We start from the raw sequence: 17,503 nt of genomic DNA, 5'->3' as shown, positions 1-17,503 counted from the left end.
TACAGTTCGGTAAGATATTTTGAGAGAGAGAGACCACATCCACATAACTTATTACAGTATGTTTTTATAAATCTTCTGTTTTACTATTAGCTACTGTTGTTAATCTCTTCTTGTACCTAACTGATAAATTAAACTTTACCATAGATATGTATGGAATGTATGTATAGGAAAAAAGGAGTATATAGAGGACTTGGTACTATTCACTGTTTCAGGTATCCACTGGGTGTCTTGGAACGCATCCCCTGCAGATAAGGGAGGACTGTATTTAAAGGCAATTTTAGACACTGCAAATAACAAAAGAATTAGTAACCATCAATGGTAGGATGAGTTAGGCATCCTTGAGGTCCATTCCAATGCTACACAGAACCTGAGCCTACCCCTCAGCGATACTACAGGGTTTGCTAATCCTGTCCCAGGACTTAATCCCATTAGGACCCCAAAAACAAACCCTCTTACTTCAAACACCTACACCAGCTATAAGTCTATGCCACCAAGGTCTGAGGATAAGGTCATAAGAATAAGTAAAAAAACTGCATATTGTACACATGGCAGAAAGATGAGTTTATGTAACATTTTTTTATTTGCTTCCCTAAGCAGAGGTGAAGCTCTAGGATATTTGAGGTAAAATATATTTTTCTCTTTCAGAAGTATCTTTAATTTAAAGTTGAGGCAATGGAATACAATGCTTGTAGTTCTGACATCTGAAATGTTTGTTTTTTGGTTTGTTTTCAACAATGACATTCCTCATTCTAGAAGATTAAAAAGGGACAGATAGAAGATACATGTGAAAGTAGTGACCCAATGAGGTCGAAGGCTTGAGAAGCAAAAATTTTTTTAAATAGGAATTTAGAGGCAACTGGGTAGCTAAGTCGGTTAAGCATCTGACTCTTGATTTTGGTTCAGGTTATGATCTCACCGTTCATGAGATCAAGCCCTGAGTCAGGCTCAGCACTAATAGTGTGGAGCCTGCTTGGGATTTTCTCCCCAACATCGTCTCTCTGTCCCTCCCCTGCTTGCTCTCTCTCTCTCTCTCTCTCTCACACACACACACACAGAATAAATAAACATTAATAAGATAAAATAAGAATTTAAACTAGGCGGGCCCTTTCTGAGAGACTCACCATGCAATCAGTAAATCACTCTGTTTCCTCTTCCTCGGAGTCACACGCCCTAAATGCCATCACATTATAGCATTATCGAGACCTAAGTTTCAAATATCTTTGAACAACTTGAGAATCAATTGAGAACTAAAAACTCAAAATGTTTCACACTGAACATTGATTTTAACCTCAAGGGCAAAACTCTCCATCTTTCTGGAATAATGTTAATTGAACTCCTAGATAAATCATTCTCATGCAAGTAAATATGCAAAGCCGTCCCCTGGGTTGGTCTGAAGCATGCTTTCAGAAGCATGGTTTATCTTCATTATTTTCTATGTATGTATATTTTTTCCTGGTCATGTTATTCTTGGTTCTAACAGTTATCTTGGATCCCAATGCTTATTTGTTGTTGTTGGTCTTCAGTATTTTATTTAATGAAACTTAATAGGTTTGGGTCTTCAGTATTTTATTTAATGCAACTTAACAGGTTTGGTACTTTGTAGCTTGTTGATAATCTGCTTCAAAATGTTTTCTCCTAGAGAACATGCACCATGTAATTTCTTAAATGTGATATGAGTCTAAATTGAGTTGTGTTAAGGATATATTTCTGCTCACAAGCTTTTCTTGTACATTCCCTTTCAATTCCCTGACACGAATGTCTACATCATCCAGACACATTCCTACATGGGAACGCAGGCTCACAAGGAGGAACGCACAATGTCCCCATTCTGACTTTTGCTGCAGGTACAGAGCAGAGGCTGGACTCACTCCCAGCGCTCAGAGGGACTCAGAGGGATGGTGGGGGGGGGGGGGTACTTCACCTGAAGAGACATACAGTTAAGACATCAAAGTGTTCTCAGTCCCGCCTTCCCCATTTAAAAAAACACTGTGTCAACTATAAACATTGTTTTCAAAATCCCAAAAAGAAGCAGATGAAAAGAAACAGAAGAAGCTCAGAAAAGCTAAGTGAAGTCTCTAAGATCACCCAACAAGCAAGCTGTCTCCTCACAGGACCTTCAGGAAAAGCCTGTTGGGTGGGCAATCACAGGACTGGGAAAAGTCCAAATCACCCCCACTGTCTCCCCCTATACATCCAGCTGAAATCCAGTACACTGGATGGCAAAGAAAACCACTGTGGGGACGCTGATTGTAGCCCAATGCCTAAAAAAGTTACTCAGCCCCTCTTTAAAACACATTTATGAGGGGCACTTGGGTGGCTCAGTCAGTTGTGTTCAGCCCCTGATTTTGGCTCAGGGCATGATCTCAATTTGTGAGTTCAAGCCCCACATTGGGCTCTGCACTGACAGTGCAGAACCTGCTTAGGATCCTCTCTCTCCCACTGTCCCTCTTTCTCTGCCCCTCCCCCATTCTCTCTCTCTCTCTCTCTCTCTCTCTGTCTCTCCCTCCCTCAAAATAAATAAATAAATCTTTCTTAAAATTAAAAAACACACACACACATTTATGAACTCTCAGGAATAACTGGAAATGTCTAAGTATCTTGCACAGAGAATGCTTAAAATCATATTTGTTAAAAACCACCTGCTACTACCTTAATTATTCCAATTTTGGTGACACAGGCAGGGACCTGGTAAGCCCATCTTCAATATTTGGGATATTTAATATATGCACATCTTCAACGTTTTGCTTTTTTTGACATGTTGGCACAATGTCTCAAGTGTGGTGATGCCAAGTCAAAAGCTATGGCTCCAATACCTCCTCATATCAGTATGTTTCAGCAAAACAGCTTCAGGACTTCCCACTGAATGTACAGGCTGTTTTGCTACTCATTTTGCCCCAATGTTTTGCTGATGCTGACAAATGAACACCCCACCCTTCAATCCTTGCCACCTTTGCCCACTTACTCAAATAATTTTGCTGGTAACATGAAGTCTGCTCAAGCTACAGGTCACAGTATTACAATCAGTCCATGTGGGTCATGAGATTCTCCAGTGTGCATGGGGACCTGCAAAGGCCAAAGTGAGGGGCTCAGGGCCATACTGGTATCACAGAAAGATAAGGTTTTATTTAAAACTGCTCACTTATAGGATGGTTATTCATATTACGAAAGGTTAACTAAGGATGCCTTTAAATAATGCACTTCATAAAGGTATTCAAATGTCTGACTGAATCCTCTAAGAACATTGACAATTTTTAGGAACAGCTTTTATATAAAGGGAAGGCACAGAGGTGGCAGGGTGGGAGGGAGCCATGTACAAATGTGGGGGGAGCACCCTCCCATTGTCTCTAGAGGCCTCACCATGCTATTCTCCTCCAGCCACCAGAAACTACACTTGAGCTCAAATCTGAGCAAGCTAGTGTCTCTCCAGAGGGTGTATCAGATGTGGCTAGTGTGATGACCAAACATTTATTTTCTATTTGAGAGATGAAATATTCAGTACTGCTCATGAACCCCTGAATAGCACTGGCTAGTGTCTTGGATAGAAAACTTACATAAGAAAATACCTTTTTATTCTCTTATAATAGAAATAATTCCCTAGAAAATACAGGTCAGAGTTAATGAGGAAGATGAGTCAAGTCCAGTGTGTAGCACTTTTAATTTATGTCATGCTAAATATGGAATTAATTAATTGCCTATGATTTATGAATTGAGTTTAAAGTTTTCACCAAAAAAAAAAAAATTCTTTTGCCTCTCATAGTTCAGCTGGAATCTTGTTTATTCCCTGAATATCAACTGGTATAAGTGAAATCTAATGGTTTCAAATGTCTCTTTTTCTCAGGATCTAGATTTCTTTTTCTTCCTTCAATTCCCCTCCCCCCCCCCCATACCTCAGGGAACATCAGCAAGTTTGACTACCCCAAAATGGAAATGGGGTTGCCTTCATTTCTATTTTAAGATAGCACCCATTCTAATGGAATCATTTAAAGCAGTCGTTTCTGGTGATAGGTGAAATGGAATGAAATATCATCAACTGGAGATACCTGGGGTTGCATTTAGAGATGAAGTGGGCTTGGAATGGGTTCTTAAAATTTCATCAAACATGGCCTCCAAAACTCTGAGGAGAGGTGGTTGAAAAGAGGCCAGGACAAAGGGCCAGTGAGTGTGGTACTGGATGAGGGGTACACCTGGGGTTCAGTGTATTATTCTCTCAACTTTGGTGTACTATTGAAATTTTCAATCTTAAAAAAACAAACCTTTAAGCACAGATTTTCCTATTTTTCCCCTTTATTTAACAAGGTCCTCTTGATTATGGCAATTCCATTTTTATGCAGTGGGTTTGGGAGGGGTGGAAGAGGGGACCAGACCAGCTACAAACCAACTTTTGCTCCATGAAAAGGTGCCAGGGGTGTTGGAGAAAGGGAGGGAAGGAAGGAGGTGGAGGGCTCTTCCTCACACCTTCTCACAGGCTTGGTAGCACCTGTGGTCTGATCTCCAAAAAGACACTCCACACAACCACCAGACACACAGCATGCAATAATTCATCTGAAAATTTGGCTCCTGCTACTTCCTGTCCTAGCAAGAAGGGACATCAGACTGCTGCGGTGCCACCTCGGTGGCACGTCTTCGGTTCTGCTGCTGTGAGGATTTTTGAACCGGACCCCTCTCAGAGGAGGACCACATCCCAGCACCACGCAGACTGTCCTGGCGATCACACCTCGGCAAGGAAAAGTTGGCCCGCTCTGGGGTTCGTTACCAGGCTGCTCACCCCACAGGCTGCAGGTCTGCGCAGCACGCCTCTCCCTTTGGGCTCTGACTAAACACGCTGGCCAGTAGGAGGGAAACGGACAGATACACAGACACGCGCGCACGCACCACCGCCTGAGCCTGATTCTAACCTGAAAACGGAGCTATCCACCCTCTATCCCTCAAAACAACCGAGTCCTCGACTTGCGTCTGCTGCACTAAACACCGGAACGAGGCCAGAGAAGCACAGACATTGAGTCCGGGCCACTAGCCACGAGGCGCCAGAGCATCTAACGCCGCAGAAAGGCTGCGCTCACCTGAAGTCTGGGTGCCAGGCGCCCACGCCTCTGCATTCAAGGGGATCCCCCCACAAGGAAATGAAGGCGACCAGATGACGCCTTCCTCTAGTCTTTCAGAAAAGCCAAGCGACCCCACTGACAGCCTCTCAAAAGCAAGGATGCAAGCACCCACTCTGTTGGAGTCTTTCAGAAAACGCACAGCGATCAAAGCCCCTTCCCTAAGAAAAGTGCCCAACTCTGCCTGCAATCCATTCCTTCCTCCGCAGCAGCTCGGAGAGCGTACACCAAGGGGCAGAAATCATGCCTAGGGAATGCGAAACTAGAACTTGATCTCCAAAAGCGCGTCCACTCACTCGGTCCCCTTTCTGCGCGGGACTGGCGGCTCCCAAGGCTGCGGGCTGTCGTGGCTGCCAGGGACCAGACAGCTCGCGGACACGGGGTCTCCCGGAGTCCCCACCTCCGTCCCGGTCTCGGGTTGGGAGTCCCCATCCCAATGCTCTCGCACCCTCGCCTTCCTTTTTCCCTTGGTTTGGCAAAGACAATCCAAGCCGGTTTCCCTTCCCAGTCCCAGTTGGACCTCGGTCCCCAGCTCCGCGGCTGCCCCGCTCACCAGCCCCAGCTGGTCTCCTTTGGGTCGCTTCAGGGGGTCGCCCGAACCTGCAGAGCCAACGTCAGCCCCGCACCGTCAAGGCCTTGGGCAGTCCCGCTCCACTGCGCTCCGAGGTCTAGGTCTCACTAGCTCCCACCGACTTTGCACAACAGCCCTTCCGCGTCGCCGGGGCGACTGGGTGGCGAGGCGCCAAGCTGCAGCCGGGGTTCACAGCACCCGACCCCTTCCTCCGCATCTTCCTCGCCAGTTCCGTTCTCCCCTAGATCCTGGCGACCCCGAGCCTCCTAGGTCCCGCCACAGCGACCACCCGGACTCACCGCGGGCGTCGCGCCGCCGCTGGGTCTGCGCGCTCCGAGGCGGAGCCTGGGCGCCCTCCCGCGTGAGAGCCGCCTCCTGCGCCCGCCCGCCCGCGGCCCCCGCCCGGCTCCTGCCAGCCCCTCCGCCAGCCGGCACTGCCGGGACGGTCGGGACTTACCTCCCGGACAAGGTGACCCAGCCAGTGCGCCCAGGAGCCCGCCCGCGCGTCTCCGGAGCCAGTGAGCGTGCGGGGCGCGGGGCGGTGCGGCGCCCGCCTCTGCTCCTCAGCTCCCCAGCTCTCTCCTCCTCTGCCCTCCTCTTCTTTCCCTTCCCCTCCCCTCCGCGCCGCTCCCCGCCCTGCACTCGCCACCCGCGCCCCAGGCTGCCCCGAGCGTGCAGGAGCGCCGGGCTAGGGGCAGCGGCGGCAGCCCGGGGCTGCGGGGAGCTCGCTCGAGGCGACCATGGGGCGGAGCCCGGCGCTCCAGCCCCCAGGGGGGGGGAAAAAAAAAAAAAAAAAAGGTGCGGGGAGACTCCCGCGGCGCACGCCTGGCGGGCTGGTTGGGCAAGGGCCGTCCCGGGACGCGCCGCTTGGTTGGCCAAGCCTGGCGGCACGCGTGCTGGAGGATGTGGCCACGGGCTCCGAGGGAGGATGAGCGAGGAGGAGAAGGGAATGGCTCGGTGAGAAGGCGGCCGCCAACTTTGCCCCAGGCCTATCGGGCCCCGCGGGCGACCATGTCAGGCGGTTGGCCTGGGGCCGCTGTCTGGAACTGTGAAGGCGACAGAGACTGGGGGAGGGGGGCAGCCGCTGGGTACTCAGTGGACAGGGATTTGCAGCCTGGCTCTGAGATGGTTCCCCTCGGTCCTAAAGGCCTCCCCAAGCTCTTGTTCCTTTTGAGGTTCGTAGGACCCACTTTATAGGCCTGGCATCTGTTCACGTCCTGACCAACCAGCTACCCAGGAGAAACCAGGTGCGGGCTCAGACTCTCAGACCCCCTGCCCAGCCCCAAACCGGTTTGTTTTTCTCACCAGGCAGCCTCTTGGCTGTTGGAATTAAAAGGAGCTAGGGCTGTGGGGATGGGTGGGTAGAGGGCATAACTGTGGTGAGCAGAGTGAATAGAGGGAAGTAGAGCCAAGGAAAGGCCACCTCCCAAGATAGTATCAATTTCAAGTGTTGGGGGATGGGGGAAATAGTGTTTTCAGTGTGAATTCCATAGAGAAAGAACCAGGAAAGAAAGGTGTGTCAGAAAGGGGGTCGAAAGTGATTTAGGAAAACAATGTTAGCCCATTTCTACCCCAGGGGCAGACCTGCCACAGTCTAGCCTTGCCAGCCTAGGCTCTGATAATCAAGGCTGGTTATACCCCGATGAAATCCTGCTTGGTGAGGAGCCCTGCCTCCTCCTGACCTAGTAACCAACGCTTTGCCCCCCTCATCCCCTCAGAAAGCACTACTTCCACTGCCAGGCTGCCTCTGTTAGACTTTGCAAAGGGCAAGCATTGCAGGTGGTGCCAGAACCACAGGTCCACCCTGTCTTGCCTTTGTGGGGGACTTGGCACCTGTGGAGCATCAGCCCCACAAAGAGAATGCTAAAGTCAGAGTGGGGATGTAAAAAGGCAAATGGGTGGAGGAGCAGGTCAGCAGAACCAGGGGCATCTGTGGTTTCCCTTTATCAACTTGAACTGTGTTCCATCTGCAACTCTGCAGCATGGCAAAGCACAACTGGGGATTCTTCCTCTAGATCCCCAGAGCTGCAAGCTCCTGGTCTGCAACACTCAGAAAAGAGCATTGTACATCTCTCTCATCTAGGAGAACTTCTCAAATGGGAGGAAAATGCCCCCCTTCCCCTTGCCTTAGTAACGTTGCTAGTGGTTCCTGAAGTCCTTCCCTAAACAGAAAATTCTCTCATCTGAACCACTGGGCTGAGAAGACGTTGTTAGACTCATTTGAGTTGGAGAATCATTATTCCCGTTTATCAGATGAAGCAGCTGAGGTTTTTCTTTACAAAAGTTAACTAAGATTTCTATAGCTACAAAATATGCAGAAGTAGCCTGGAACTCAGTTTCCTGCCTTTCAGCCAGTGAACTTTTGCTTACTGGTCTTTGGGTTGGGCTTTGGAGGACAGTTTTGTTTTGCTAAGAGAGCACCAGCCTGGGTTGCAGCTGTGACTTGCCTCTGACTCTAGGTAATGTTTGAATTTTAAATTGGGTTTGTCCTAATAGAGTAGTCAGGCATCCTCTTTTGCAGTGTAAAACATGATCACTGGTCACTGCTGGTTGCCTGTGAAGTGTTCCTTCCAAAAGTGAGTGTTGCAGAATTTAAAAGAAGAAAATGCCTTTGTATTGAGTGTTGTGGACTGTCTTCATGTCCTAGGTGCTTTGAAACTTTGTAGGTTGATGTTTTGGAACTATATGTATGCCCTGGCTCATCTGGGTGATGGATTGAGCATGGATACATTGATGGGGGTATAGGGGTTGTATGCTTGTATTTGCTAAAATTTTCTAAGAGTTGGTTTTCATAGTGCGCCTCATTTGGTGTAATATTTAAATATTCACATTTATTTTTGTTGTGGGATGAATATGTAACTTCTTTCTGAAAGTTATGGGTGGGCTCCGATAGGTTACTGCATTCACAATACTGACCAAATACTCAATGATTGATAGTTGTCAAAAAAACCACATTGGATTGTGGGGTCAAAAACCAGATGTCTCTGAAAAAACAGCGTAATTTGAAAGAAAAAGGAACAGTTCACAATGTGGTGAGTTTATTTCTTCTCTTCCTCCTCCTGTTCCCTGCTTCTTCTTATTCTCCCATGCCACTCACAGAGCTTCAAGATCTACAGATGTATTCTTTCTTGACACTACCTCCTACACACACACACACACACACACACACACACACACACTTAAGTATTTCTGCAATCCTAATTGACCTTACACTTTACTGCAAAATAATCTTGCCAGGACCAGGCATTTCAAACTTGAAGAGAGGAATGTCACCTGCTTACAGCAAATGTGGCAGCTCAGGGAGGGATCCAGGGCTCCTGGTGGGCACCTTGGCTGATCTGGAATGGTAGCTACACACATAGGGCAGTTTGTTTGAAGTGTGCCTCCCTACTTGTTGACTGGAGTGTGACCATAACCATGATGTAACATTACAATGAGAAAGGGAATGAGGGGTTGCCAAGAGTTGGGCAGTGGGACACAGTAGATATTGCCAATTTTCCTGGAAAATGGGAATCCTTCTCAACGATGCTTACTTCTTAGAAGAGATTCTAGAACTTTCAGAGCTAGGCAAGATCAGTGGGCCCAATTCACATGTTGTGAAGAGCTGTCACTAAAGCATTGAGCCTGCGGTCAGTCTTCTCAGCAACTTTCCAGAGAAGCTGTTACCTCCCTAGAGATAGGTGGGCTTGATGAGAGGAAATATATATTTGAGTTTTTAAAATAATAAATATTTCTTAAAATGTCTCAAACTGAAAGCCATTAGCCCAGGGGCTATAGTGCTGTGCATGGTGTCTGGAGGTCAACAGTGCTCATTCAGAAACCATTGTAAGATGAAATGTGTAAAATGATCTGCCCCAAATGTCAATTGTAGTATTAAAGATGATGAATAGTATATGCAATTTTAAAGCAATCTAATTAATATCATACGGTTTTTTCCCTTTTCTGTCCTCCAAATCTATTACTAAATTGTTTTTCTTAAGTTGATGACATCTGGGAATTGAAAAGCTGCAGTGTCTTATGATAGTAGAATCTTTCTGACTTAGAAAGATGGGAAGATGAGCATTCAGATATTCAATGTAAACATGATGGGCAAGATTCTAAGAAAAAAAAACATAAACCGTAATCAGAAATAAAGGGAGAAAGAACCAAAACCTAGGATAATTTCCGAGGCTGTGTTGACATGAGAGTTTAGAATAGGAAAAAAAAGATGCAGTAGAATGTCAGAACGTTGTAGCTGGAGGAATTCTTGGTGACCACCTAGGCCCATCCTCTGATTCTTCCTGTAAGGAGACAGTTCCAGAAGGGCTGCATGGAGGAACAGTCAACCCACATCTAGGTTACTGATTTCCATATTAGCAGGTCTTGCCTCTGCATCCATTACATCACTTGGAAAGAATCAAAGAAAACACAAAGTTAATGTGTTGTAAGCAACCCTATAGTGCCAGAATATCCCTTGTCTACTGCTACATAACAAACTTCCCCCAAACTCAGTGGCTTAAAATGGCAACTACTTACTTGCTCACAATTTTGAGGGTTGACAATGAGGGCTAAGTCCACTGGGATGGATTGCCTCTTTTTCACATGATGTTTCCTGGGCTCACTTAGGCATCTGTAGTCAGCTGGCAGCCAAAAGCCTTACTCACCTGTCTGGGGATAGGTTGGTTGTGGACTTGGTATTGGGCTGACAGGGCTATAAGTCTGCCCTCCAGAAGGCTGGCCCAGCATTCCTTACAAAGTGGTGGCTGCAGGACACTCAATGGCAACAGGCTTCAATGCACACAGATTTCAAGCTGACTTCACATTAGCTAATGTGTCATTGACCAAAGCAGGTCAGGTGGCCCAGCTCAGATATAGGAGATGGGGAAATAGCTTTTACCTTTGATGGGTGGAGCCATAAAGTCACATTAGAAATAGGCATGTGATGAGGGATGGGAGGAATTAGGGACCATTTTTGCTATCTACTGCACCTAGAAATGAGATAGGTTCTTTATACATACAAGCTCACTGAATTCTGATCTGAGCTCAATGGGCCTGGTAGGAGTGATCCCAGGAGCTGAAGAGGCTGAGTGTTAGGGACTGAATAGTTCACCTGTCATCACATAGCTAGAGAGAGGAGGAGTGAGGTGCAGATCCAGCCTGTCTTCTACTTCCCTAGTAGCCAACATTAATAGAAGGTGTCTGTTAGGAGTCGGAGGAATGCTTACCATCAAGGTTATGAGCTCAGACATTTACCTAGGCTCCAAGTAAGCATTTTCTACTTCCTATCACTTTGTCCTCACTTACTCCAGAGCCTGGATTCCTGCATATCTAATATGAGCATAATTATAATATCTGTCACCTGACATTGTATGAGGCATGAATGTGGTTCAATGCACTCAGCATGTTTTCCTGACCAGAGTTGGCTGGTTATTATTCTTTTTTTTTTTAATTTTTTTTTAACATTTATTTATTTTTGAGACAGAGAGACACAGAGCATGAATGGGGAGGGTCAGAGAGAGAGAGGGAGACACAGAATCCGAAACAGGCTCCAGGCTCTGAGCTGTCAGCACAGAGCCCAACGCGGGGCTCGAACTCACGAACCGCGAGATCATGACCTGAGCCGAAGTCAGATGCTCAACTGACTGAGCCACCCAGGCGCCCCTGGTTATTATTCTTAAAGATAGCTTGGAAGACAAGGTTGCTGGGTACTTTTTTTCCAAGGTAGTTGAGGGGAATGGCAAATTCTACATTTTTAACGCAAAACCTATGCTCGTGATTGGAAGCCCCCAAAACGCTACATAAGAGGGGTGATTGATACTATCTCTGTCATCCAAGTTTCTTCTTGTTTTGAGGGGGCAGGGGCTGGGTGTGACCAACACAGTTGTATTCCTTCAGGTTCTCCCAGATCCCTTTAGCTGACTGATTCCATCTGCCCACTCTCCAGTTCTGTGGACCTTGCTGCTAATGACTCATACCTACATATTTCGATGTTATGCCAATTCCTGAGACAGCCTTAATTTCTCTTGTAAGAGCATGAAAATATGAGTTTCCTGCTCCACTCACCCCAGGCCTTTAAAGCCAGAGCCTGGAGAGACACCTGAGTACGTCTGGGACCATGGTGTAGTGGACATTCACCCAACTCCTCAACCTCTTGAAATGTCAGTTTCTCCATCTACAAAATGGGTATGACAACATTTGCCATGGAGAGCTAGTCCAGGGCAGTTATAGGAGTGGAGATGCCAAGGAAGAGCTGGGTTGTTGTGAGCATGATGAATTGTGCTGGCGAGAGAGTTCTCCCCCCTTCCCTCAAGACCCACTGAAACTGAAATCTGCCCATCCACTGTTGGCATAGTTTTCCTCAGTGGAGCTCATGATTTCACACACCTGAATTACAAAAACTGTCACACCTCAATAAAGCAGAGGTGCTGCAATAGAGAGAAAGGTACCTTGGTCTGGGTCTCCTTTTCGGAAACCAGAGCCCAACGGTGCAATCAGGCAGTTTACTGGGGAATGGATCCCAGGAGCAAAAAGTGAAGGACCACCTGCATGGTCCATGGGCAGGAAGGGGGAGCCAGTCTAAGGAGGAATTAATTCCTGAGGTGGTCACAGTAGGTAACAACCAGCTCTCTCTCCCCTTGGACAAAAAGTATTTCTTAGAATCACCCAGGAGAGGGATGAAGAGGATGTGTGTGTCCAGAAGCCTCCATCCACCCCACATTTCTGGGCTGTGTCTGTGTATCAAACAGGCTTCCTCTGGCACAAGAGAAGTGACTAAGTAGGATCCTGGAAAATTTTGCTGCATGATTTAGTGTGTGAAATTCTTATATCATTTGCGTGTACTTTAAGAATGTGCCTTTTACTTCAAGATATTAGATGTCAAATTGCTGTTTATTTGAATGTGGGCCTGTGTTGAGACTCAGCCAGAGGCTGGTCATTTTTGTGGGTGACAACTGATAAACACAGAGACAGGTTTGGTTACGCTATCCAGTTGATATAGGTCCTCTTCCTTTCCCAGCAAACAGGCCATACACACCATGCAGCCAGAGATCAATCAGTAAAGAGAGGTCAAGTTCAAAGCTCCCTCTGTGCTCACTGCAAATATTGTGGATCCTTACCGCTGTTATCTGCTTGTTTCCCACCCTGAATTTATTCCTTCTACTGACTTCGACAGTTCATTTCTTCTTCCTAGACTGTCACACATTCTCTTGGGCATTTCTGGAGATGTCAGGTAACAGCCCAGCCTGTTCACACCAGAGCCTCCAGCACTTACTCCCTGTGTCCCTGATGTAGCTTGTCCTCATATCTCCTGACATAACCCTGTCCTGTCTTGGCAGACAACTCCTACTTGAATTTTATCTAGTTACTGGGGCGCCTGGGTGGCGCAGTCGGTTAAGCGTCCGACTTCAGCCAGGTCACGATCTCGCGGTCCGTGAGTTCGAGCCCCGCGTCGGGCTCTGGGCTGATGGCTCAGAGCCTGGAGCCTGTTTCCGATTCTGTGTCTCCCTCTCTCTCTGCCCCTCCCCCGTTCATGCTCTGTCTCTCTCTGTCCCAAAAATAAATAAACGTTGAAAAGAATTATTTAAAAAAAAAAAAAAAGAATTTTATCTAGTTACTAATTTCTATGATCTAATTAATGATCCATAACATAAATCTATTATTATGACAGAGTGCAGTATCAGAATAATCAGTATCTTTGAGAAAATGTATTTGTCAAACATTGGAAAATATGGCTGTTTCCAAGACTGTTAAAGAGAAGAGAAATTAGAAAAGAGGTTAGCTTTGCAAAACCTTACTATCAGGATCAACAATGAGGCCAGAATTTTTAGCATGTGCTCAGAGCACTAGCCTCAAAAAATAGATTCAGTTGTCCACTTCAGTCTACGTGCTGAAGTGGACAGAGCGATGTACCTTCACTTAAATGGAAAGAGAGCATGTTTTCCTTGCTGTACAAAAGAACTACATGTACTAGTGCAGCTCTAACATAATGACGAACTAAGAGGTTGGGATCATTGAAAGCATTGCTGGTGCAGAACTAAGCATTTAAACATGTCATTAATTATTAGCATGATTTCTGGCACTTTCTAAAAGGTCTAAGAACTTGTTTTTGGCACAAGAAAAAATATTTTTTGCTGCATGTGCTCTTTTTTTCTGCAAAAAGAAAGAGTTCTATTGTAAAAATAAGCACTTCTGTAATTTTGCAGGATGTGGAAGTGGAGGGAAAAGCACAAAGGTAAGCAATTTCACTTTTGCGATTCCCAGTTTATCACTCATATTTCAAGAAAAGAACACCTCTTAAACAAAGAACCTTACTAGGCAAGTGCCAGAACCAAACCATATGGCATTCTCCTCTGCACTCTAGGTGTATACCCTGGGTGGTTGTCCTACACATGAGTAGGGGCCCAGAGAAGCAGGGCTTGGCAGTGCCACAGCTGTCCTGGCAGCTAGCCCTTCCCAGGGTCACTAAAATGTGGTTTCTTTGATATCAGGGCACTAGGATGCCATGAGGATCTCCTCCCACAGCAGAGATTGAGCATGGCCACACACAATCTATACAGCTTGGAAGTGCAGGACAAATAAACCCTGGCTGGTGGCATGAAGGAAAGAGCTCCTTTGGTTTAAGGACCACCTGACAATCCAAAATATACCCCAAAACAGGTTTTGTCAGCTAAGGTGCAGCTTGCCAAATGTACTTAAATTATATCCCCACAGACATGGAAAGAATAACAAAATAAAATGATTTAACAAATAATAGAAAGTGTCAGTATCTGATATAGTAGACTGCTCTGGGCAGCCAAGTAACTGGATGGGTCTTTCCTAGTCTGTGTGTTTGTCATTGGTTCAGCAACGTTTGGTGGTGTCTGGACTTTTTGAGCTATGTATCTGCATATTCCCAGCAGCAGCTGCCCTGAACCCTGTTTATGGTAAAACCTACAAAGCATTAGAGCTGAGTGCATACCATTGAAAACTGCAGGACATTCTAACTGCAAACAAAAGTACTTATTTCCTAGAATTTATATATATTACTTGGCTTTTTCTTTCCTACGCAAATATATTTGATAATTAAAAACTGTAACAATAATTTTAACAATTTTTTGTCAAGGTTTTCATTGCTGCAGGCTTTCAGCAGGGGCAACTGATCTCCCGCTAAGCCAGCAACAGGCAGTTCACCTCTGAGACACTGGAATAGTCAGCGGGGCCTGCTGGAATTGAGCCTGCCCTCTCTTACTCACCCACATAGACTGGCTGCATCCAGGATAATGTATTTCGTCTTGTCAAGAAATCCTGTCTAGGTACCAAAAATGTCAACAGGTAGAAAAATACATTTTGTTGCTTCACTAAAGACACTGAAAACACTTTTTAATAGAAACATGTCTTTTTCCTGCAAATCAACTACTCCCTAATTATCAAGACAAAGGCAAATTCTGGAGAAGCAGAGGATGCCAAGGCAGCTGCTTGGAAGTGGCACATGTAAGCCTGCATCCCGTTGCTGCCCTCTCCTCTGTGTCTGTTCTCAAGACGGTGTGCAGATGGAAGGGACATGCAGGGTGGAGGCTGTAGGTTGGCACCCGCGACAGTCTCATGGCATAGAAACCACAGCATGATATGGGGTGACCAGAGGCCATGGTGGCATCATGCTGAGAGGAAGCTGCTGGCAGGCTGGCAGGCCTCCCCACACCTTCTAGAACTAGCAGCAATTTGTGCTTAGACAGGGCATTCTAATCTCTTTCTCTAGAATCTCATCTGATTATTTCTGCTCCAGTGCTCTGTTGCTCCAGCCTCTCCAGATCACCTCACTGCCCACCCCCCCACTGCCCTTCTGACAAGTTCAAGGAGAAAAGAAAAGGAAAAGTCAGGATCTTTCAGGTGGCCTTATGTCTGCTACCCCCTACCCCCAGTGGCACAATAAGCTAATCCTCCCAGCTGAGTGGATGGGAAGTTTAAAGAAGCAAGACCCACAAAGCTTGTTTGCCTGAGAAACAAAGGATGTTCACATCTTTCCTTGACACCGTCTGCAGACCCCTGAGCTCTCACTGTCACAGAAATAGCTGCTAGCCAAAACCAAAATAGTAACAGGAGAGTCACCAGTGTCTTCAGATGCAAATGCCAACGATAACTTGCACTATAACTTAAAAGGAAAGATCTGGTGGGGATCCCCTCACAGCTTAGCCATATCCTCCTTGAGGGGGCAAGAGTGGCTTGAAGGGCCACCTGGTGGACAGAAGCAGGGCCAGGCCAGATGCTATCTTACCTCCACCTGCTGCAGAGTGACCTTGGATGAGTCAGTTCTTTCCCTTCCCACATTCTGTGTTGTGAAGAGTGAGTGAATCCGAGGATGTAAGACTAGTACAAGAGCCCACAATATACAGTTGAGAACATCTGCAGTTTCAGGGAATGGCTGGGTGGTGACAGGGGAGTCTCTGCCTTCTCCAAGGAACCCAGAACCTCCCTGTCCACCAGCACTTAGCAGAGGCCACTCATACCTGTTGTCTCTGCTCCTCAGGGGTGGCCCCTTTCACTGGTATCATTGACCCTGTTTGAAGGGGATATCTGGCTCCTGGTTGCTGCCTTGCTGTGTGAGAAGCTTTGCTCTGAACCACACTCCAAAACCTGTTTTTGCCCCTGACTCTTCTTGACTTTTACTTTCCTAGCTACTGACCTAGTTATTTACTTCCATTATCCTTGTTGGGAAGTCTTTGGACTTAACATCGTTTTCCCTGTTTCAGACCTCAGCTTCTCCCAGCCGTATATCTGATGCTGGACACCAGCTGTCCTGCCTTGGCCAACCACTCTCATAGTACAATCTGTGTGAGCAGGGGAGGGGGCAGCACTCAGACCTCCCTGTGGCCCACAGGACCCAGAGTGGGGGTGCCAAAAGTCCCATTTGCAAAGAGGCAGAGACGGTATTGCATCCAGGCCTCCAGACCATGGGTTTTCTCCCATCCTCAGCTGTAGTCCAGAGGTGGCCTGCACATGTACCCATTCACCTTGGAAAGCTGTGCTTAAGACTGAAAATTCCCCCACAGTTGATGCCTACTCTTACACCCAGTGAGCTGATTGGATGGGTGATAATGTGCCGGACCTGCTATATGCCATTTGTTTACTGCTCACGGGGCAGGGCTCGGGGTATAAATCAGGGCGCAGTGTCAGATTCTGTATGCCAGATCCCTGGCCTGAGTTCTGAGATTTCCATACCTCTCCTCCATGCTCATTTGTCACTCCTATCAAAGAAAGCTCCATTCATTTTTACAAAAACATGAAGAAAGAAAAAATACATATCAGAGCAGGCTGAGGAACAAAGTGCCTTGCAAGCGTGGCTTACAAAGTGGAGACTGGAGATTCAAGGAAGGAAACCAGCAGCAAAGCCTGCTTTTGCTCCACATTCCGGAAGCGGTGACTTGATCTGTTTCTCAGTTTCTGTATCTGCAAAATGGAGATGCTAATTTACAGATTTTAGCTCACATCCAAGGACGTCAGGAGGATGAATGAACTTGCATTTCCACACAGCACTGATGTGATGGAAGGTGCTATGTCAATAGCTGGAAGAAATATAAGTAGGGTATGAACCAGATATTCAGGATGCTTGGGTGTCCCTTGATGATACTGTATTGAATCAAAATAAATTCTGCTCCAACAGATGAGTTTTTTAAGCAACGAATGCCACCTTTCCACCAGGCATGGGCATGCATTCACATTTAAAGAGCCCTCCTAGTTGTTCTGTGATTTGTTCCCACCTCTAAGTGTGTCTGTGCCCACTGATGGCATCTGGCAGAAGCCTAGCAAGGCAAGGACCACAGCTGCTGACATTGCTCACACAATGGAGGGGAATGAGGTCCACAGAGGTTAAATAATGTCC

At 46.6% G+C, this 17,503-nt stretch overlaps 1 protein-coding gene and 1 long non-coding RNA gene across 13 annotated transcripts in view; one reads left to right on the top strand and one right to left on the bottom strand.

The window, feature by feature from the left end:
* The window catches only part of SYNDIG1 (synapse differentiation inducing 1), a 181,383-nt gene extending 174,746 nt beyond the window's left edge, over positions 1 to 6,637 (bottom strand). For 7 of the 12 annotated variants that reach the window (XR_006703367.1, XM_045445517.1, XM_045445518.1 and 4 more), the window contains exon 1: positions 6,128 to 6,637. The gene's annotated coding sequence lies outside the window, so the exon portion shown is untranslated. The other 5 variants (XM_045445507.1, XM_045445511.1, XM_045445506.1 and 2 more) reach the window with 5 other exon arrangements.
* Positions 6,638 to 7,516: 879 nt separating this feature from the next.
* On the top strand, positions 7,517 to 17,285 carry LOC123580581. The gene is made up of 3 exons (XR_006703368.1): positions 7,517 to 8,129; positions 13,851 to 13,879; positions 14,750 to 17,285. It is a non-coding gene; the product is annotated as an uncharacterized LOC123580581 (long non-coding RNA).
* The last annotated feature ends 218 nt before the right edge of the window (positions 17,286 to 17,503 follow it).

The sequence above is a fragment of the Leopardus geoffroyi genome, chromosome A3 (genome assembly GCF_018350155.1).
Source record: "Leopardus geoffroyi isolate Oge1 chromosome A3, O.geoffroyi_Oge1_pat1.0, whole genome shotgun sequence".
Lineage (NCBI taxonomy): Eukaryota > Metazoa > Chordata > Mammalia > Carnivora > Felidae > Leopardus > Leopardus geoffroyi.
The sequence above is the reverse complement of the archived record's forward strand: the minus strand, read 5'-3'. Positions and strand labels throughout refer to the sequence as shown.